Source organism: Eleutherodactylus coqui, chromosome 12, assembly GCF_035609145.1.
Source record: "Eleutherodactylus coqui strain aEleCoq1 chromosome 12, aEleCoq1.hap1, whole genome shotgun sequence".
In the NCBI taxonomy this organism is placed as follows: Eukaryota; Metazoa; Chordata; class Amphibia; order Anura; family Eleutherodactylidae; genus Eleutherodactylus; species Eleutherodactylus coqui.
Window position 1 is genome coordinate 118,017,289 of NC_089848.1, and position 24,145 is coordinate 118,041,433.

The 24,145-nt window shown below is 46.1% G+C and overlaps 1 protein-coding gene across 2 annotated transcripts in view; it reads left to right on the plus strand.

Annotated features, from left to right (window-relative positions):
* The first annotated feature begins 703 nt into the window (after positions 1 to 703).
* LOC136587203 (xin actin-binding repeat-containing protein 1-like) overlaps positions 704 to 24,145 on the plus strand; it is a 32,089-nt gene continuing 8,647 nt past the window's right edge. Inside the window, exons 1-3 of one of the 2 annotated variants that reach the window (XM_066585746.1) lie at positions 704 to 785; positions 20,791 to 20,905; positions 22,140 to 22,188. The gene's annotated coding sequence lies outside the window, so the exon portion shown is untranslated. Of the gene's footprint in view, positions 786 to 20,790; positions 20,906 to 22,087; positions 22,189 to 24,145 lie in introns of those variants that run through there. The other variant, XM_066585747.1, reaches the window with a different exon arrangement.

Sequence of the window (24,145 nt, forward strand, 5' to 3'; positions counted from 1 at the left end):
TCTCTCTGCCAGTTCGCTGTTAAACATGTGGACTCCGCCTGTCCGACCTCTCCCATCTTCCCTGTATGCACCCCATTGTAGGGACGCCTGCATTCCGTGGCTTTTGTGGAACAGCTGCCCCTATACCATTGTGCAGCCACCTGCAGTCCTCATTTCCACCCCTTCACGTCCAGCCCATCCCTGAACTTGTCCATATCGCCTGATCTATACTGTCAACATGTTATCCAACTGAAATAGACGCTCTCCGGTCTTCATGATTTCATGGTGTCCATAGTGACATCTTGGCTATGAGTACCAGGTAAAGTGTTGTCCATTTTACCGATTCCCTATTACACGTGTCGTAGATCCCTAAATCCCATCATAGCTATTGGACCCTATAACTAGGTATGACAATAGATGTCTGGCCGCCCAACTCCACCACATTTGGTGTCTTCCATGTTCTTACATTATGTTCCCAGCTGAGGAACCTCATAAGACTGACTTCATTTATGAAAGTGTCTGACGGTGACTCAGCTCAAGACCTCAAGACCGAGTGTCATCTCCGTATGTGACATCTTGCCCTCCCAGCACAGTAATGGTTGACTCAAATCAATAGAGTAGCGCTTACCCTTCCCTAAAAATAGACCGGTGGATTCATAGTCCCAACATAGCTCAACTCCCTGATAAAAACAGCTGCCACTTGCTCGGGCCAGACACAGAGGGACGCAGGTCCTGCTCGGGACACAAGGCATCTGAGAAACCTACTTGGAGACTTTGCAGTGATAATCGGGAACGTCTCTCTTCTTGTAAGTCAATGTTATTATTTATTATCATACGATACGATAAATTTATAGTGCGACATCTTGGTCCACAAACTCCCCACCGGCTCTAGTAGTCCTATCTATGGATGCAGATACTAGGTTGTTGGACTATCGCTGTTACATTGGTTTTATGTTATTTCTCCCTCGAGGCCTCGAACTTTTTGTGATGTTTTTGACAATTAGACTTTTATGTTTTAGTTCTTCCATTTTGAACTATGAAAAAAAGTATCATGTTTAAGTCTGAACGGCAAAATGGAACCCAGAAGTATCAGCTTCATACATTGCAAGTTGGTTTATGATGGAGGAAGCTTATAACTCGGAGAGTTCATCATTTTGTTTCAATGTGCTTCTCAATCTTGATTGCTGCTTTTTAGATTTGCCGTTATATCTGTTGTTTGGGGTTTTGGCTTCACGCATAATGGAAGAACGCCAGCACAATTTTTAATGCAGTTTTTTGAGCCAAAGCCAACAAGGAAAGATAGAAGTCCTTCCTTTATATTCCACGTTCCTTTAGAATCCACTTTGGTGCAAAAACTGAATGAAAAGCTAAAACTGAGCATTTTCCTTAAAAAGTCTGAAACAACCGAACAAAAAATTCTGTTAAGATTTACTACAGCTTCTCTTAGGGAAAAATCTGCCCCATCAGGGGGTGTATGATCTCTGTATGCCAGGCTAAGGGGGTTCAAAGGTCACAAATCATGGTGCACAACATAGTAGCGCAATACGGATCTAAATGATATCTGCCATCTATACCAGCTCTAGCTGACAGATTTCAGTTTGGAGTAGAGGACTGGCCAGGCACACGCCTCTTCACACGCTTCGCGGATGTCCCTCCTAAGCCCCCTTTACTGAAGGACCATTTACACAGAACAAGAATCACTCAAAGTGTGTTCAAACCAACTAAATTGAGTGATAATCGTGCAGCGCGAATGCAGAAACATCGCTGAATCGCGGGCTTCTCAATGCGTGTAAACGCACCCTGCTCAGCAAGAAGCCCGCGATCCAGGGGTGTTCTCTGCATGTCTGAACGATCTGCGCTAGCGACCTTCGCGGTGTCACCAGCGCCCGTGCAGTCGTTTAGACAGCTGTCAGGCCGTGTAAAAGGGACATTAGACCGACATATACAATGCCAGTCTAAGTAAATATGCTAAAACAGATATCTACGCCCCGTAGATATCAAGGGGAGCCTGAAATACCGCCGTCCACAGATCGTGTATAGGAGCATGACACAGCTATAGATGCACACAGTATATTTAGCCCCCCGCTTCCTCTCTCTATAGACAGTCTATTGACAGCGGTATTTCGGGTTCCAGTTTATACCCATCACTGGCTGCTTCTATTGTATATATATATATACTTTCTATCCATCTATAACCATTTCCACGTTCTATAGCCGGTCTGTAGACAGCGGTATTTCCGGTCTCTGTGTGATCAGATATCAAAGGGAGCCTGAAGTACGGCCGTCCACAGAGAGAGGAGGCCGGTTATAGATGGTTGTGGTATATATATATTCCCGTATTTAGGGAGGATGCAATGTTTCAGCCTGCTGTCTGCATTAGATTTTCAGGCCTGTGACCAGACAGATAGACTTGCGCCATCCGAGTCCCTTCATTCTACAACGTACGATGCGTCTCTTGTCCTTGTTTGTGCTTTCAATAAAATCATAACTTTTATTTATCGCTCTCGCTGGTGGCTTGTTTTTTGCGGGTCGCAGCGATACCAAACCTGCTTTGGGGTATTTTGATTTTGATTTTTTATTATAAATATGGGCAAAGTTGTTTTTTTTTCAACTTTTAGGGCTCAGTCAGACGTGCAAATTTTTCACGCATGTATAGGCGCATAAAAAAAAAAATCACACATCGCGTGTAGAAAAAAAATTACGTGACCGAGTGCATTTGTACTCACGTGTCATATCTTTTGCAGTTGTGAATTTTAAGCGTGACTGCTTTCGTAGGAAAGCATTGGTTCTAATAGAGCTGTTTTTTAAATGCACCTATACATATGCAAAAAAAAACACTCGTCTGACCGCGGCCTTAATACCTTTTATTTTTTAATAATTAGTAATTCTTTTTAAGTCCCCATAGAGGACTTGAACCTATAATTGTTTGAACGCTCATACAGTATAAGGCAATACCAAAGAACTGCATTATCCCACATTTTAATAGGCAGTCTGCAATGGCAGCCCTGAGAGCACTTACATGCACTGTTAGAATTGACGCTGGCATTTAAAGGGTTAACAGTCGCCATCAGTGTGAGCACTCCTGTTTCGGGCTGTTGTGAAAAATAACTAGCACCTGCATTATATGGGCGGGAATTGGCTCTTGACCAAACTCTATACAAACCGCGAACCCCCAGGACACAACTCTACGTCCCATGGCATTAAGGGGTTGCGAGTAGCAGTTATGTATCGCCCCCCAGGTGCTCCTCGCCTGTTTTTGGACCACTTTGCCGCCTGGCTCCCCCACTTCCTATCCTACGAAATTCCAACCCTCATCTTAGGTGATTTTAACATCCCCACTAATGACCCCATCTCCCCATCTGCCCCGCAGCTTCTATCGCTCACCTCCTCCCTTCGTCTCTCACAACCTCTCCCACTCACAGGGGTGGCAATACTCTGGATCTGGTCTTCCTCCGGCTCTGCTCTGCTGCCAACTTCACTAACTCCCCTCTCCCGCTCTCAGATCATAACATCCTCTCTTTCTCTGTCACGCTCCCTAACATCTCTCCAGACCCACCTACCTACCGTACTTACAGGAACCTTAAGGCCGTTCACACCCAGGACTTTGCTGAATCCCTACAGTCCTCTCTGTCCCCTATCTCTCTCCTCTCCTGCCCCAACCTGGCTGCCGCTCACTACAACACCGCTCTCAAACATGCCCTGGATGAAGCGGCTCCCCCCAGGACCCGAGCCATCCGATGTAGAACGCGGCAACCCTGGCTCACGTCTCAAATGCGCTTCATCCGGCGGTGCTCTAGAAGTGCTGAACGGCTGTGGAGGAAATCGCAAATGTCCGCAGACTTCCTCCACTACAAATTCATGCTCAGAACCTACAACCTCGCCCTCCACCGCGCCAAACAAGTCTATTTCACCTCTCTAGTCTCCTCACTATCCCACAACCCTAAACGGCTCTTTGATACTTTTCACTCCCTTCTCAGCCCTAAACCACAGCCCCCGGTGACGGATCTCAGTGCTGAAGAGCTGGCTGCTTACTGCAAAAAGAAAATTGATGACATCCGTCAGGAAATAACTTCCCAATCCCAGACTAGCCCTGACCCTAGTCTTGTCAGCACTGCATCTAGCTCCTGCTCACTGTCTGTACTCAGACCAGCGACAGAGGAAGAAGTCTCCAAATTGCTCTTCTCTGCTCGCCCCACCACCTGCGCTAGCGACCCCCTCCCCTCACACCTCCTCCGTTCCTTCTCCCCAGTGGTCATCTCCCATCTTACCACTATATTCAACCTCTCTCGGACCTCTGGCATCTTTCCCTCTTCTTTTAAACACGCCATCATATCCCCACTGCTAAAGAAGCCGACTCTGGACTCGACTGAGGCTGCCAACTACCGACCCATCTCTAACCTACCCTTCATCTCCAAACTTCTAGAACGGCTGGTTTACTCCCGCCTTGTAAGCTACCTATCAGAGCACTCTCTCCTAGACCCCCTACAGTCTGGCTTCCGACCTCAACACTCGACAGAAACTGCCCTTACAAGGGTATCCAATGACCTACTGACAGCCAAATCGAGGGGCGATTACTCCCTACTGATCCTCCTCGACCTCTCCACAGCATTTGACACTGTTGACCACAAACTCCTCCTCAGTATGCTTCGCTCCATTGGCCTAAAGGATACTGCCCTCTCCTGGTTCTCTTCCTACCTATCTGACCGCTCTTTCAGTGTCTCCTTTGCTGGCTCTACCTCCCCTCCTCTTCCCCTTGCTGTTGGGGTCCCCCAGGGCTCGGTCCTCAGCCCCCTACTCTCCTCTTCCCCTTTTTGTTGGGGTCCCCCAGGGCTCGGTCTTCGGCCCCCTTCTTTTCTCTATCTACACAGCCCCTATTGGACAAACCATCAGGAGATTTGGCCTCCAATACCACCTGTATGCTGATGACACCCAGCTATACACCTCTTCCCGTGACATCTCTGCACCTTTACTCCAAAACATCACCAACTGTCTGTCCGCTGTCTCTGACACCATGTCCTCTCTCTACCTAAAACTAAACCCCTAAAAAAACTGACCTGCTGGTATTTCCACCCTCCACTAACCGACCTCCTCCTGACATCTCCATCTCAGTGTGTGGCACCATAACTCCCAGCACACCCGCTGCCTTGGGGTCATATTCGACTCCGATCTCTCATTTACCCCCTACATCCAATCTCTGGCCCGAACATGTCAGCTGCACCTCAAGAACATCACAAGAATCCACTCTTTTCTCACCGCGAACACACACTAAAAACACTCACTGTCGCCCTCATCCACTCCCGGCTCGATTACTGCAACTCATTGCTGATCGGCCTCCCCTGCACCAGACTCTACCCTCTCCAATCCATCCTGAATGCCGCAGCCAGGCTCATCTTCCTGTCCAGCCGCTACTCAGACCCCTCTGCCCTGTGCCGGTCACTGCACTGGCTGCCCATTAAATACAGAATTCAATTTAAACTCGCCACCTTCATCCACAAAGCCCTCCACAGTGCAGCGCCCCCCTATATTGTATCCCTCATCTCAATCCAACAACCAACCCGGGCTCTCCGCTCGGCAAACGAAACTAAACTGCGCACCCCTCTAATTCGAACTTCTCATTCCCGCCTCCAAGACTTCTCCAGAGCAGCACCGGTCCTCTGGAACGCACTACCAAAGGCTACCCGGGCAATCCAGGACTCGCAGAACTTCAGGCGTGCTCTAAAAACGCACCTCTTCAGGGAGGCATACCGAATTCCCTAAACAAACCCCTCTGTACTCCGCCTGATAACATGCTCCCTGACCTACTGACTGCAATCCCTGCTAGCCATCATAAACCGCTCCTGCAGTCATACTGTTTCTGCCGTCACACGGCTAAATGTCTGACCATTGTCTGTGTGTATATCACCCCTCACTCTCCACCCCGCCATACTGTGCACATCTCCACCCCACCATACTGGGCACATCTCCAGCCCCTTTACCTTCTGTATCCCCCATTACTTGTAGTATGTAAGCTCGTTGGAGCAGGACCCTCACCCCTATTGTTTCCACCAACTGATTACTATGTAACTGTGGTTCTGTAATGTTTGTACTTTTGTCTTTCTGTATCCCCCGTCTATGTAAGCGCTGCGGGATATGTTGCCGCTATACAAATTATTATTATTACTATTTCTTGTACATATTTTTGTGTCTTCCTTCTTCTACCCCAACAATTATATCTTATACTAAGCCCCACTTTCACAGATCTAAGATCCCTCTACTTCAGGAGCTTTCTGTCCCCATAGGGTATATTAGGGTCATCACTGGCTATTCTACATTTCACGCCAGGACAAGTACGCCGCAGACTCAGGATTGCTGCGGATTCGGTGCAGACATTTCTTGTTCCATGCGAAGGAGATTTTTGAAATCTTTTCCAGATGGCTTTCTACAGCATTTATAGGGCCACTCCAGCAAAAACACATTTTTCCAGGCCAGCAGAGGAGTATTAGCATGAAGTGGGCTGAGATGCTGTAAATACAGCTCTGGGGGCCGTGAAATAAAGCTCAGTTTAACATGCCTGAGATGCTTCTCTGAAGAGGAGACGGACAGCTGCCCGCTGGTGCTCTGCTTGCTGGTGCCCACGGACAGCTGCCCGTTGGTGCTCTGCTTCCTGGTGCCTGCGGACAGCTGCCCGCTGGTGCTCTGCTTCCTGGTGCCTGCTGACAGCTGCCAGCTGGTGCTCTGCTTCCTGGTGCCTGTGGACAGCTGCCCACTGGTGCTCTGCTTCCTGGTGCCCACGGACAGCTGCCCGCTGGTGCTCTGCTTCCTGGTGCCCGCGGACAGCTGCCCGCTGGTGCTCTGCTTCCTGGTGCCTGCTGCCAGCTGGTGCTCTGCTTCCTGGTGCCCGTGGACAGCTGCCCACTGGTGCTCTGCTTCCTGGTGCCTGCGGACAGCTGCCCGCTGGTGCTCTGCTTCCTGGTGCCCGTGGACAGCTGCCCACTGGTGCTCTGCTTCCTGTGCCCATGGACAGCTGCCTGCTGGTGCTCTGCTTCCTGGTGCCCGCGGACAACTGCCCGCTGGTGCTCTGCTTCCTGGTGCACACGGACAGCTGCCCGCTGCTGCTCTGCTTCCTGGTGCACACGGACAGCTGCCCGCTGCTGCTCTGCTTCCTGGTGCACACGGACAGCTGCCTGCTGGTGCTCTGCTTCCTGTGCCTGTGGACAGCTGCCCGCTGGTGCTCTGCTTCCTGGTGCCCGTAGACAGCTGCCCGCTTGTGCTCTGCTTCCTGGTGCCCGCAGACAGCTGCGTAGGACTTCACCACAATACTGCTCTCAGAATACTCTGCTGCATTCCCGCTCAGACGTCGTTCTTCAAGGATCAAAATACAACCTGGTTTCATCTATTTTGCTGCTTGTTTTCAGACCCAGACAGCAGTTGGCGGGCAGGCGGGACACACGTGGAGTTGTGGTAGGAGCTGCTTGGAGGTCTTCGGTGCTTTTGTTATAGTTGCGAGTATTTTGGTGAACTTGTCATTTTTTACTACTGGGGTTTGTTGTATTTTTTACCCCAAATTACCTTTGAGAGGCTGTTCTCACATCGGACGGATTTTCTGTCTGGACTCTTCACACAGAAATCTCACAGTATTTGGGGCTTCAACACATGATAGTTACCTGCGCAGGCACCGCTCCTTCACAGGGGTGTGGAAATCACCCCACCCGGATTGAAAGGGCTAATTAGCCTAACGAGGTGCCGTTGATCATGGTGTGCACGTTGTTTTGTGCGTGTCTGCGCAGCTTCCATAGACTTCTATGGGGCTCTTTGGTGCGAAAGATGGAACAGGTCCGATTTTTTGAGGAGCACAAAAAATGAGTAAGAATGAAGACCTTGAAATCAGCGGGTTCTGTCCTCCAGGTTGTGTGCAGGCTATCAGCCCTTATAGTAGCAGTGGATGAGATTGTCAGCATTTTGTCCACACACTGCGGTGCAGATGTTTGGTCCGCAGTATGTTGATTATAGCAGCGGAGTGGTGAGGCGGATTCAATGATGGGTGATGTTTGTGATGGATGTTTGCATCAGTTAGATGTCCGTTTCTTGGTTTTGAAAAAAAGATGCAGATCCGATAACAGCGGACAATAGAACGCTGATGGGAATTTAGGCTTCACATCATTTGGAGCCCTTTTAAAACGGATCAGTTTTAAATTGAATGTGGACTAATTACAAACTGACGCAGAACTGATGCATGTATACAAATACCTTTTTGGGGTAGAGTAGCTGATTATTGGATATGCAGGTCATTGCGCACTCCACATGTTTCACTCTGGGAGGTCTGCCGGAACTCTTCCTCCAAGCCAACACAATACACACAATATACAATACACACTCCTGGCTAGTGGGTGGCGGCTGGGCTTATCCCTCCAGCTACTCTTCCCTGAGGGAAGGAGTGGGAGGGGCGGGACAGGGCGGAACTTAGCTCTGCCCTGTCCTGCCCCTCCCATTGCAAACAGTGGTGAGCGGCGCAGAGGGGCGGGAGCTCAGTGCATTGCTCCCGGCCCGCCTCCTCCCCCTGCAGAGAGAGACGCCGTATATCCGCCGGGCGGGCGTGAAAACCTGGCTGATTTACGCATGTCGGAATAAGCCCTAACACAGCAGTTAACTGTTTATATGCCACGGTCAAAGCTGACTGTGAATCTACATAGACAGCAGAATTCGGGGGGAGGGGGGCAGTACAATAGGGTGGTGCTGGGGGGCTACTGAAGGCTTCCATGGCTGCCAAGCACAGATGCCTATCAACGTCAACAATATGCGATATAGTATAGTACAAACAATCAAATGACCACAAAGTGTCAAAGAGTTGAGTCTGAACTATTAAAATACCCAATATTTATCCCACACGGTGAAGGCTGAACAAAAAAAGGATGGAAGGCCAGAATTGCAATTTTATTTTACTAGATCCCCAAACATTGAATGAAAAGTGATCAAAAAGACATAGATTTTCTAAAACAATTGTACCTGGAAAAAAAGTCCCTATACTGTTATGTCAATGGAAAAATTAAAAAGTTCTAGTTTTTGGTGGGCGGGGACAAAAAAGCTAAACAAAAAATGGACTCTGGTTTCGAAGAGATTAAATGAAATAAAATTGACCACGTTTGGGGCCACATTTGGGCTCCTATACAGCATTATGTCTTCTGGCTGAATGTTGTCATCAAACCCAGCCTACACTTTACAGAAGTGTCTAGAATAGTGGGTGTGGCTTGTTTCTTGGCCAGAATTTAGAGTCATTTGTGACATATAACTTTTTAAAAAGTTGCAGCATTTGTGTCCATCTCACTGCAGTAGTTGGTTGTGAACAAAGTGACTCCTCGTCCCTAAACATGCAAATATGTGACATTCTATAAAGTTGTTGCACTGTAAACTGGAGAAGGGAAGTAAAGCTGTCAGAAAAGTGTCAAAATGATGAGAAAGTTCCCTGATGATGTCATAGTTCCACTATATTTACCGTTATGTCTTCCACGCGTCTGATATAGATTGTTACATCTGTAACAGACATCAGTAGCCGTACAATGGGTTCTGTATCCGTGAATCCGAGCCGCCGTCAATGGCTGACACACAGAAAGTCGAATAGATTAGACAGACAAACTGGCTTCTCATCCGGCTATTATGAGTGCCTAGCCATCTATGTGAATTCCACAAGACAGGCCACATCAGAGGCGCCAGAGATTACCCGGCCATTGTCAGGGCAGATATTTCATTCAGTGTCAGGGATGATATAACCGGCCTGCATCCACTTATTACAGTCATCTATCAGCTCTGTCCTTCAGACATATTTATGTATCTGAGCAAGGATCATAAGTACTGTTTATTTCCATATATAATTAATAAGGGGGGGTTCCTTTGACCCTAATGATCTAAGATACTCTCTGTGGTATACTTTCTACTAACAACTGATACACTTCAGCTGGTATTTCCCTCCATTCATCCTGCAAATGTCTGTTGAGTTCTCTCAAAGAAGATGAACACTGTTCATATTTCCTGACTCGATGTTCCATTTCATCCCAGAGATGTTCAGGTCGGACTCTGTGCAGCCAGTCCAATCATGGGACATCCATATCCTCAAACCAACGTAACACAGTGCTGGATCTGTGACGAGGCGCGTTGTCTTGTTGGAAGTATGGCCGACCATTCCCAGAGTATTGTCACATTGTCAGCAGCACATTATTGTCTAGCATGTCAGAGTCACCTCCGTGGTCATGGTCCTTGTCACTACAACCAACGGACATAACATACCTAAACAGTAACAGAACCTCTACCGTACTTCAATGCACTCCGGCAGAAGATGTTCCGCAGGCTCCTCCACACCCAGATACGTTATCTGAAGATAGAACGGCATGATTCATCGCTCCATAGAACGTTTCTCTATTGCTCAACTGTCCAATGACGATGTTTGTTGCATCATTGTAGACGTCATGAAGGGTATATGCACTGCGCTTCATGATGAGTAGCTTGCGGGCAGCAGCATGACCGGTATACCCAATAGCCTGCAGTTCCTATTACAAACTATGGCTGGATTCACATCTATATATATAAAGCTGAAAGCCCTCACTGACTCACTCACTGACTGACTCGCCAAAAGTTCTCCAACTTCCCGATGTCGTAGAAACATGAAATTTGGCGCAAGCATAGATTATCTCCAAAATAGGAAAAGAAATTGGGTCCCAACTCGATTATTCAATTCTAGCGCAAAATAATTGGCGTCGAAATTTAACGTACATAATCTAAATCACTCACTTACCAATGTCATAGAAACGGGAAATTTGGCACGAGCATTGATATGTCATAAATAGTAAAAGCTAATGGGTCCCAACTCCATTATTCAATTCTATGCACAAAAGAATTAGCGTCCACATTTTATGTACATAATCTAAATCTCTCACTTCCTAATGTCATAGAAACGTGAAATTTGGCACTAACATTGATTATGTCATAAATAGTAAAAGCTAATGGGTCCCAACTCGATTATTCAATTCTAGCGCAAAAGAATTAGCGTCAAAATTGTACGTGCGGAATGTAATTTTCTCACTTTCCGGTGTCATAGAAACGGGAAATTTGGCACGAGCATTGATTATGTCATAAATAGTAAAAGCTAATGGGTCCCAACTCCATTATTCAATTCTATGCGCAAAAGAATTAGCGTCCAAATTTTACGTACGGAATCTAATTTTCTCACATTCCGATGTCATAGAAACGGGAAATTTGGCACGAGCATTGATTATGTCATAAATAGGAAAAGTTAATAGGTCCCAACTCAATTATTCAATTCTACCGCAAAAGAATTAGCGTCGAAATTGTACGTGCGGAATGTAATTTTCTCCCTTTCCGGTGTCATAGAAACGGGAAATTTGGCACGAGCATTGATTATGTCATATATAGGAAAAGTTAATAGGTCCCAACTCCATTATTCAATTCTATGCGCAAAAGAATTAGCGTCCAAATTTTACGTACATAATCTAAATCTCTCACTTCCCAATGTCATAGAAACATGAAATTTGGCACAAGCATTGATTGTGTCATAAATATGAAAAGCTAATGGGTCCCAACTCGATTATTCAATTCTAAGCGCAAAAGAATTAGTGTCCAAATTTTACGTATGTAATCTAATTCTCTCACTTCCTGATGTCATTTTATATGAAGGAAACGTCGCATGGTTACCTCCACGTGGTGTTTCCTGGGTAACGCAGAGAACTATGCAAAATGGTGAACATATGTTTTTCCTCAGTATCTCTAAAGTAACCACGACTTCATAAGATTTTCCATGTGAACACCAGATAAACACCAGTACCAAATTAACTCGGGCGAAGCCGGGTATATCAGCTAGTGAGTGTATATAGGCCGCCGTTTTCACATCCAGCCGATATACGCTACCATCTGATGCATTGGATTCCAATGCATCAGATCACACAGGTGTATTCGCACAGTATAAAAGCGACCGGCCGGCCGGCCAATATAGCGCCGGGCAGGAAAGATAGTCCTGGAACTATTTTCCCAGCTGGAATACATCAGCCGCTGCATAGACTCCTATGGGAGCCAATGAGAGCAGCCGCAGAAGGGAGGTGGGAGGGGGTTTAGCAGCATGACTGCTAAACTCCCTCCCTCTTCTCTCCTCCTCTCTTCCCCCTTTCGTCTGTTTGCAAAGGGAGTGGGTGCAGTGGGTGGAACTAAGCTCCGCCCCATCCCACCCCCTTCCATGGATGGCTGCGGACAAGGGAGGGGGCGGGAGCTTAACTCGGCCCCGTCCCGCCCCGCCCCCTCCCATTGCAAACAGCCGGAGAGGAGGAGAGAGGCAGAGAGCCAGCGAGGGGCAGAGAAGGGGGAGACAGCTTAGCAGAGCTAAACTGTGTTCCCCTACCCAATGTATTGGTGGCCTCAGCGTATATGCGCCAGGCCTGTGCCGTCTAAACAGGCGCACAAACGTTAGATTTGTGCATCCGTTCACGTGTTTTTGCGGCACCACCTATGGCCATGTGAAAGAGCCCTATGGCTGACACCTCCAAGGGTCTGTATCTTATGTAACATGGTCCAGGAGACGTGACATGCTAATGATGATCTACTGATAGGGGGGTCCAAATACTTTGGGCAGGATAGTGTATACCACTTTAAGTGTCATGTATGCACAGAAGTGTTTTCATCTCAACAATATATAGAACACCCTACATAAAAACAACCATAATGTAATGAGTGCCCCCAATGACTGTACTGGCTGATGGCAGATAGTAATGCCACGTTCACATCATTCCGGGTGACTTTATTGCAGGTCCCTATAATGATAGACAGAATATAGTTCAATGTAATACAATTTGAATAGGGGATAGTGAGCTTTTGCAAATAAAAGACACCACTGCATGACGGGGGTTAAACGGCCGCAGCAGCTCTTCACTAATAGATTTCAGAATTACAACATTCACATTTTAAAATATTTTAAATCCCACAACATTAAATTAACAATTCAAAGACAATGAGAGACACAGTAATGGGGACGGTGTCACAATACAATATGTGAGCCTGGCCTAATTACCCTCAGCCACTAACACCACAAGGAGGACATCCGAACACAATGGGTCTGAACACATCGCGGAGGACCTGGAGGACATCTGAACACATCGCAGAGGACCTGGAGGACATCCGAACACAATGTGTCTAAGCACACCGCGGAGGACCTGGAGGACATCTGAACACAATGGGTCTGAAGAACACATCGCGGAGGACCTGGGGGACATCTGAACACATCGCAGAGGACCTGGGGGACATCCGAACACAATGGGTCTAAACACATCACGGAGGACCTGGAGGACATCTGAACACAATGGGTCTGAAGAACACATCGCGGAGGACCTGGGGGACATCTGAACACATCGCAGAGGACCTGGGGGACATCTGAACACAATGGGTCTGAACACATCGCAGAGGACCTGGAGGACATCTGAACACATCGCAGAGGACCTGGGGGACATCCAAACACAATGGGTCTAAGCACACCGCGGAGGACCTGGAGGACATCTGAACACATCGCAGAGGACCTGGAGGACATCCGAACACAATGGGTCTGAACACATCGCAGAGGACCTGGAGGACATCCGAACACAATGGGTCTGAACACATCGCGGAGGACCTGGAGGACATCTGAACACAATGGGTCTGAACACATCGCGGAGGACCTGGGGGACATCTGAACACAATGGGTCTGAACATATTGCGGAGGACCAGGAGGACATCCGAACACAATGGGTCTGAACACATCGCGGAGGACCTGGGGGACATCTGAACACACTGGGTCTAAACACATCACAGAGGACCTGGGGGACATCCAAACACAATGGGTCTGAACACATCGCGGAGGACCTGGAGGACAGCCGAACACAATGGGTCTGAACACATCGCGGAGGACCTGGAGGACAGCCGAACACAATGGGTCTGAACACATCGCGGAGGACCTGGAGGACAGCCGAACACAATGGGTCTGAACACATCGCGGAGGACCTGGAGGACATCCGAACACAATGGGTCTGAACACATCGCGGAGGACCTGGAGGACATCTGAACACAATGGGTCTGAACACATTGCGGAGGACCTGGGGTACATCTGAACACAATGGGTCTCAACATATCGCAGAGGACCAGGAGGACATCCAAACACAATGGGTCTGAACACATCGCGGAGGAGCTGGGGGACATCTGAACACACTGGGTCTAAACACATCACAGAGGACCTGGGGGACAGCCAAACACAATGGGTCTGAACACATCGTGGAAGACCTGGAGGACATCCGAACACAATGGGTCTGAACACATCGTGGAGGACCTGGGGGACATCCAAACACAATGGGTCTGAACACATCGCGGAGGACCTGGAGGACAGCCGAACACAATGGGTCTGAACACATCGCGGAGGACCTGGAGGACAGCCGAACACAATGGGTCTGAACACATCGCGGAGGACCTGGAGGACAGCCGAACACAATGGGTCTGAACACATCGCGGAGGACCTGGAGGACAGCCGAACACAATGGGTCTGAACACATCGCGGAGGACCTGGAGGACAGCCGAACACAATGGGTCTGAACACATCGCGGAGGACCTGGAGGACAGCCGAACACAATGGGTCTGAACACATCGCGGAGGACCTGGAGGACATCCAAACACAATGGGTCTGAACACATCGCGGAGGAGCTGGGGGACATCTGAACACACTGGGTCTAAACACATCACAGAGGACCTGGGGGACATCCAAACACAATGGGTCTGAACACATCGCGGAGGACCTGGAGGACAGCCGAACACAATGGGTCTGAACACATCGCGGAGGACCTGGAGGACAGCCGAACACAATGGGTCTGAACACATCGCGGAGGACCTGGAGGACAGCCGAACACAATGGGTCTGAACACATCGCGGAGGACCTGGAGGACAGCCGAACACAATGGGTCTGAACACATCGCGGAGGACCTGGAGGACAGCCGAACACAATGGGTCTGAACACATCGCGGAGGGCCTGGAGGACAGCCGAACACAATGGGTCTGAACACATCGCGGAGGACCTGGAGGACATCTGAACCCCGCCCCCCCCCCCTAAAGGAACCAATTACACTTCCCTTCTCCTGTTATTTATCTCTGTTTACATATTAAACCCTCCCGTGACCACATTTCTCTGCAACCCGCTGCCATGAGATGCTCACTGTAATGAGACTACCAAAAAGGAAGGGCAGGTGGGACAAGAATTCACACTAACTCCAAGACTGGTAAGAGGGCTTTCTCTCCACTTCATCACCTTTAAAAACCCTCCGGAGACCATAACTCCACCTCACCAGTCCCAAACAGGCCTTTCCCCTAAAATTAGCCCCTTGCTGCTTTTCACCACCCCCGTAATGCTATGTTACATCTAACTTCACAGCCTACATTCCTGCGGTCTCGCAGCTACTGGATTCACATCTGCACTGTTCGGTACTGCTGTATAATGTCCTCCATGCTGCGGCTACTGTATATATGATAGATACAGATAGGGAGTAGAATATCCTCTTCTCTGTGTGCCATATATAAGGACATCATGGCAGCAGGAAGACTGATAATTAGAGATGAAGCCTGAAAAGGGAAAAAACGGTAATAAATACAGGATACAAGTCATATAATGGCCAAACAGAGGGTTATTCTTCATGTACACACGGCAGCTTATTGTGAAAAATCAGGTACACTAGGTTGTGCACCACTTCCATATATTTTATAGAGTGGTATGGCGGATGCTCGGCCACCACTCCAGCTCACCTTCATCATCCTGGTGAGATTCATGGGGCATCTGGGTATATTGCCGATAGTCCAATTCCTTAACATTTGGCGGTATCAGTCAACAATTAAAACTAATGATTTTCAGGTGAGAATTGTGGGTAATGTGGGTGTCCAGCCTGCAGTCACCAGGAACAATAACATGAAGCATTGTGTGCAGTCACTGGCATGGGGATTACAGAAGCTGACTGTAGACAGGTTCTAGTTGCCCGGCCTGGACAGGCTGGTGCTGAGTTTGCAGTTTGCTGTATACACACAGGCAGGGCACGGCGGACGCTATTCCTAGTCTCTCTACAAAAACACAAGACTGTGATGGATCTGAACAGGTGGGTGGATGGATTTATCATTACACTGTGTGGTGGGGGGCTACAAGGAGACCCGGTGGGGGGCTACAAGGAGACCCGCTCATCACCAGAAGCGGCAGAGACTTTTCTAGGATATCATTGTATCACTTGGAAGATAACAAGTCCTGATAGTTCTCTGTTCTTCGACTCCAGTTCATATACTGAGCAATGACTGCTGGAATGAGGGACGGCTGAGCCAGGAATTACCACTAAATAGACATTTTAAGGATTGTCTCACATGCAGACTTTTTGGGCAGTTTTTTTGATCGAAAGCCAAAAGTGGATTCAGAAGGAAATGGAAATATAAAAGGAGGACGTCAACTTCTTCCTGCTGACTCAACACAATGCATCAAAAACTGCACCTCAAGCTGCAAGTGTGATTCCAGTCCTAATATATATCTATTAATGATTTAGATTTAGACAGATAGATATGAGATAGATAGATAGATAGATAGGAGATAGATAGGAGATAGACAGATAGGAGATAGATAGATAGGAGATAGATAGATAGATAAATAGATAGATAGGAGATAGATAGATAGGAGATAGATAGATAGGAGATAGATAGATAGATAGATATGAGATAGATAGATAGATAGATAGATAGATAGATAGATAGGAGATAGATAGATAGATAGATAGATAAATAGATAGATAGATAGATAGATAAATAGATAGATATGAGATAGATAGATAGATAGATAGCTAGATAGATAGATAGATGGATAAATATGAGATAGATAGATATGAGATAGATAGATAGATAGATAGATAGATAGATAGATGATAAAAAGAGAGATAGAGGACATTTAAAAAAAAAAACATCACGCAAATTGTTTACTCTATCTCCTATCTATCTATCTATCTATCTATCTATCTACCTCCTATCTATCTATCTATCTATCTATCTATCTACCTCCTATCTATCTATCTATCTATCTATCTATCTATCTATCTATCTATCTATCTACCTCCTATCTATCTATCTATCTCATATCTATCTATCTATCTATCTCATATCTATCTATCTATCTCCTATTTATTATCTATCTATCTATCTATCTCCTATCTATCTATCTATCTATCTATCTATCTATCTATCTATCTATCTGATATCTATCTATCTATCTATCTCCTATCTATCTATCTATCTATCTATCTATCTATCTATCTATCTATCTATCTATCTCATATCTATCTCATATCTATCTATCTATCTATCTATCTATCTATCTCCTATCTATCTATCTATCTCATATATATATATATATATATATCTATCTATCTCATATCTATCTCATATCTATCTATCTATCTATCTATCTCCTATCTATCTATCTTCTATCTATCTATCTATCTATCTCATATATATATATCTATCTATCTATCTATCTATCTATCTATCTATCTATCTATCTCATATCTATCTATCTATCTATTTATCTATCTATCTTCTATCTATCTCCTATCTATCTATCTATCTATCTCATATATATATATATATATCTATCTCATATCTATCTATCTATTTATCTATCTATCTTCTATCTATCTCCTATCTATCTATCTATCTCCTATCTTTCTATCTATCTATCTATCTATCTATCTATCTATCTATCTATCTATCTATCTATCTATCTATCTCTTGTATCATGCGATGTATTTCTGTTGTAGAAACTATTTGCATATTAGATTTAAAGTTGTTCTTCATCCATGCAGCAGTTTGGGGTTCATGTATCCCACTTCATACATTCTGTGCTGGGGAGGTGATTGTGATCTGTCCTCTATAAATCCTATATATATTATATGTATGACTGTAAGCTCTTTGGCCCCAGTTGGAGGTTTTTGGAGTTTGTTGTGTGAGGGTTCCCCTGTGGTGTCAGACTTTGTGCAGATGTCACCTGCTGATTCCTGATACCTGCGTGGACACCGTCTGATATGTAGAGATCAGTGGCCACCAGTAGATCTGCTATGGGTGGTTCCATAATGCAGTAACGTATATACATTCCTGCGGGGGGATTCGCTGCACATAATTGACATTTCAGCAGAGCGTTCCCCCCTTTGTGTCTGTGGTCCATGTTCTTGAATGCAGACGGATCTGGCCAGACAATGCCGCCGTCCATGTAGGGAGATTAGTATTTTAAGGCGACAGATGTCCGCCTCAGTAGCCTTCACTTGAGTTATTTTCTGTTGTTTCCGAGCTTCCTGGCTGCGAAATGCATATTTAGAATATTTTAAAGGCACATGCTGCTTATTTTAGGCAGGTTTATCTTGTGAATAGTGATAAGGAGCCATTCTGGAGGGCTTCTCCAATTGGAGGAATGTGTGTAGGACAAAGTGATAAACCAAAAAGAAGCAGACAATCCAATAATAACATCAAGGCACATACAGCCATGCAAAGATGGCCGAGCCGTTCCCGAGAGCGTAAGCTCTTCCATGCCGGTATATTACTGCATCCCTATGGAAGAGTATAGAATGGTTAGAGCTGGTCGATACAAAGTGTACAAACTGGTAATTGATAAATGCAGAAAACGCCCACCCGTTATACCCGTTATACCCGTTGTATTCGGGCTGCTTCCACTTTATGCCCAGGCTTAGGACTCCACTCGTATAGTTTCGCCGCTCAGTCCACCGCGGCCACGAATATAAGATAAGTCAAAGATGCTGCTGCTTCCAAAGTAGATATATCCAAAAGCCTCTATTATACGAAGTGCGGCATAAAAACAATCAGATGCCGGACAGATACAAGACAGTCTTGGTCAGTCCTTACGGAGTTGAAGCGTCCTGTCCGGCATCTGATTGTTTTTATGCCGCACTTCCTATAATAAAGGCTTTTGGTTGCATCTACTTTGGAAACAGCAGCATCTCTCATTTACTTTGTACAAACTGGTGTTTGGTTGCCTCTCCACCTTCTTGTGCGATGGAAGGAAGCATAGACGTCCCCGGGGACTCTTTTATTGGCTAAAATAGCGTCTTACAAGAAATAAAAATCTGTTTTGCCCCTGCACTGCCTTTACTGAACATTTACTCTCTTAAGGACGCAGCTTAATTTTGTACTTAAGGGCTTATTCACAGGAGCGTATATCGGATGCTATATGCTACCATCTGAGCTGTCTTCCCCCTTCCCTCCCCTTCGCAGGCTCTCTGCCTCTCTTCTCCCCTCCGCTGTTTGCAATTAGAGGGGGCGGGATGGGACATAGCTTAGCTCCTCCCCTGTCCCACCCGCACCCATTGCAAACAGCCAGAGGGAGAGGAGAGAGGCAGAGAGTTGGCAAGGGGGAGGGAAAGGGGAAGACAGCTCAGATGGTAGCGTATATTGGCCGGCCGTGAAAACGTCAGCTGATATACGCTCCTGTGAATAAGCCCTAAGGATGTGAGGACTTTGGGGGACTTTCATTTCCACTTTTCAGAAGCCATACTGTTTTATTATCCTCTTGTCTAAGCTATATGTGGACTGGTTCGCCGCACGGCAAGCTGCAGTTTTCATTGGTTCCATTTGGGAGTACATATGATGTACCGTATAACGTTTATTAATTTGGGGGGTCAGGGTGAAGAACCCATCAATTCAGTTTTGTTTCTTTGTTTTATGCTGTTCACTCTGCAAATGACGTGAGAGCATTTATCTGCAGGTCGGTACAAGTATGAACCAAAATTCTATTTTATTTTTTTTAGGCTTTATCAGTTTTGCACAATTTGAACCCTTTTTTTGGACAATAATTTGTTTTCTGGCTTTGCTGCCTTCAAGGACCAAGACCTTTTTTACTTTTCCACGGACAGAGCTGTGTCTTGGTTTTATGCTTGTTTTATTAGTGCCATTTTGAGATAAATATGACTTTTTTGATAAATATTATTGCGTCTTTGGGAGGCAAAATGAACAAAAAAAATCATTGTGTCTGTGTTTTTAGGTTTTTTGCAGATTTTGCTGCATCGGGTAAAGTTCACATGTAGCGTAATTCGCTACAGAAAATCCGCTCCAAAATCGGAGTCAAATTCTGCATCAAAATCCGCACTATTGGCGTGAATTGTGACACAGATTTGCAGCAGACTTTACCTCTTTGGTTGAAGGAGTGAAATCGGGTCCTGACGACTGAACCTGAACCAGAGGCTGTTGGTAACACTCTTTTTTGGATGTTTCAGCAGCTCTGGGGCAGAATGAGGAACACAAATTCACGTTGCTGCTACATATAGCCCGGCAAGCAGCAATGTAAATTTGCCATTGCTGGTTGCAAAGTGGTTAACATAACTTACAACACAACTATGGATGTAAGTAATGGATTGTTACCCAGGAGCACTGCATGGCTTATAAGACACCCTACAGCCTCATGGTGCTCTACACAAGGAGAGACATTACCCCTCTGGACTGACATTGATGACTGTTCATAAAGCCAACCAGAACTCCAAACAGCTGCATGTCCATGGGGATCCTGGTTTGGCTTACATCCCTATCATGTTGCAAGTCCTGCTAAAGATTGGATATTGGTTCATAGATAAACTACGTTCCAATAGGTGGCGCTGTGGAGGATTATTCCATCACTCATTTGCATAATTTTAGAAATAGTCATTTATATGTAGAACGTACGGCCCATGGGCACTTGCCGGAGCACAGAATAATAAAGGACTAATAAGTAACCTACTTCTAATACGCTATGTAAATGTCACATTTCAGATAAAGAAGGCGGTCAGTGATACACCAGAGGAATAAGTCACTGGACGCTTCATCAAGGACCAGTAGACCCTCCGGAGGGAGCCGCACATTGTGGACATCAGCAGGAGTACAAATAGTATGTATGCCATCCTCCGCATCCGTGCTCTGTGATATATATCTAGAACTATTCTGACCACCAATAAGAGACGTATTGAACGCTATATATTCAGAGGCCGTCTATATACTGCATGTAGGATATTATCAGATGAAGTCTGACCCATCAGAGCACTGGGGCAGAGTGGAAACTCCATCCATGCGTCCTTGTAACTCTTAGTCACCTATAGACGATTAAGAATTAGCTACCTGCAGAACTAATTGCACAAATACAGTCATGTGACCGGGCGCTCAGATTAGAAAAAGGGGTCCTTCTTAAAAAAAAATGGATGTTTTTCATTTTTGCACAACTAGAAGTTAAGGCAGCAATATGTATAATGCAGCTGCCTTTGGACAGGGGGGGGGGGTATGGGGTCAGGCGACCTGTACGTAAGGGGTTAGGGAGGAGTTAGTATAGGAAGGAGGAAGAGGATAGGGAGGAGTCATGTAGCGGCCCGGAGCTGGTGAAGAGAGAAGATGACACCCACCCAGGAGTTGGAAAGAGGAATGGATATAATAGCGGAACAAAGTTGAAAGCATTTGCCCTTGGAGTTCGGAAGTTGTCACAGCTGCAGGTGGAGGCGGAGGGCTGCTTTCCATGCCAGCATTGGTTCAGGAGAAAGGCGGTTCTTTAAGCCCGTCTTATTTCTGAATGGCTTTCTGACGCCTCCTGGGACTCATTAAAGTTTTAGTTGTTGGGAAGTTTGGGAAAAGGTTTAAAGTTCTAAAAAGAATGTTAGAAGAAAGTTTAATAAAGTTGTGGCCAACCGCACGGAAAACGCCAGCTGTTGTGGGAGTCGTTATTATCACGTTTAAGGGGGCACATTTCTTGGACCAGTGAGTGAGTCCGCAGTCTTAGCGGGAAGTAAAACAGGATCATGTCATTGATTTCTTCCGGCAGTGGGAATTCCCTGATTGGGCCGTCCGTCCCATCATGTGTTCACCTGTGAATCGCACGCGTTACCTGATTAATGTACACGTTTTTGTTGAACTACAAAACTTTACTAGAAAAAAAAAGTTTACAGTGAAAAACAAACACGTATTTCTTATAAAAAGGATCAAAATGTACATTACACATACGATTTAAGGAACGTTAACGCATCCGGAACATTCACGCGTTTTTACACTTTTTTCATTTACCTTTCTCATATACATGTAACGTACATGACAGTGCCAGTGCGGACGGCGGGCCTGAGTTAATATTTGTATCTTCGCAGACGCTGAAGAGAAGTCACAGAAGAGAAGACAGACGGAAACACGCAGAAGGTAGGAGGACGTCTGCTTTATGATCATAGGCTCAAATGATGGAGCCAAGTAATAAAATGGCAGCCCACATCCCGTACCAGAAATTGCTGACATGCAGAAATGCTTCGAGATGAAGGCCTCATCATCCGTCGGCCTCATTTATCAAAATGGTTCGAAAAAAAATCTGTACTTGTTGTCTATAGCAACCAATCACAGCGCAGCTTTCACTTTAGCAGAGCAGTTTCAGAACGAAAGCTGCGCTCTCATTGGATGCTATGGGCAACAAGGGAAGTTCTTCTTCTAGGCTGTATTTACACGGCCGACTTTATTGCGCAAGTTTTGTGCATTGCGAGACACACAAAATTAGAATCCATTATTTGGGTCCATTTACATGTGCAACCTTCCTCTATAAAATCCCTGTTTTTGCTATTATTTGCTTTAATCCCATTCACTTTAACTGGGTTCACACAGGGCGGATTTGCTGCGGTTTTGCCGTGGTTTTTCCGTTGGGGTTTTGCCGCAGAAGAAATGCTTCTGCGGCAAAACCGCTTCAAAGGTTAATTTGGGCTTGCGGATTTTCTTGCAGAAAAATCCGCAAACATTTTTTTCGCAGCGTTTTTTACTTTTTGCCGCGTATTTTGCTGCGTCCATAGAGGTCTATGGACAAAAAACGCTGCGGAAAAGACAGAAGAATGGACATGCTGCATCTTTTAAAACCGCGACGTAATTGCATTTACGCACTGCGGCTGTGCGGAAAAAATCCGCCCTGTGAGAACAGCTTTTTTGCAAAACTCATTTGTGCTGCATTGCACTGCAAACGCAGCGGTTTTGCCGCAGTGCGGATATGCAACGGCAATCCACGGCAAATCCGCCCTGTGTGAACACAGGCTAATAGTAAATGTTTCCTCTGCAACATGTGAACGCACCTTTAAACAGTTTTGATGAAGGCCTAATATGAAAATAGCCATCTCCGTACGTTCACAAAAACGTTCATGTATTAGCGGTCGTTCATGTATTAGCGGTCGTTCATGTATTAGCGGTCGTTCATGTATTAGCCCCAGAGCATTGTTCACTACACTGTGGGACTCCGTCTAGGGGTTACATCACAACTGTCAAAAAAAGCGTAGTGATGGAACTCCGAGTGGAAGAGAACGGAGCCATTCAGTGCATTGGTGAAACGGACAGCCCACAGTAGTCTGCTTCACAAGGGTTCCTTTTATTTCCATTATATTTGGGGTAGTTTACTTCACTATTCTATACTCCAAATATAACGGACACACACAGAACCCTTGTGAAGCCGGCTGCACACGGGCATACTTGCATTGCGGGATCTGGAGCCGGCGTCTGCTCCTGGATTCCACAGCAAATACTGCCCATAGCATGCAATGTAAAAGCGCTTTTTCCTGCACACGAGTGGAAATCAATTGAGATTGAAGTCAATGGAAGCCGCCCGACCCACGGCCCTTCTGCAATTAACACTGCGTAAAGGTCGTGGGATCTGTCATCGCCTAGCGACGGCGTGGGAAAATCTGTACTGCACATCTGGACTATCCACAGTACGGAAGAAAGAAGATGACTGACAGGTCACAGCACTCAGCCAATCACAGGCAGCGCTTGGCCATTCATAGAATTCTGTGAATGAGTAAGCCCTGCCTGTGATTGGCTGAGTGCTGGGACCAATCACAGGCTGCACCCAGCTGTCGCTCAATCAATGGCTGAGTGTTGCCTGTGATTGGCTGAGTGCTCAGCCAATCAAATACAGCCCTTTTAGCAGGCAGGGATTTTAAATCCCTGCCTGCTGAAACAGAGTCAGAGCAGTGCAGGGAGAAGACAGGCTGAATGCACCTGAGCCTCGGCAACTGCAAAAAGGTGATTATATATATATTTTATTTTTAACACATTCTAGGTATGATTTTTCAGGGAAGGGTTTATATTTTAAGCCCTTCCCTGAAAATTGTTGCAGGGCTTGCAGCAGCCC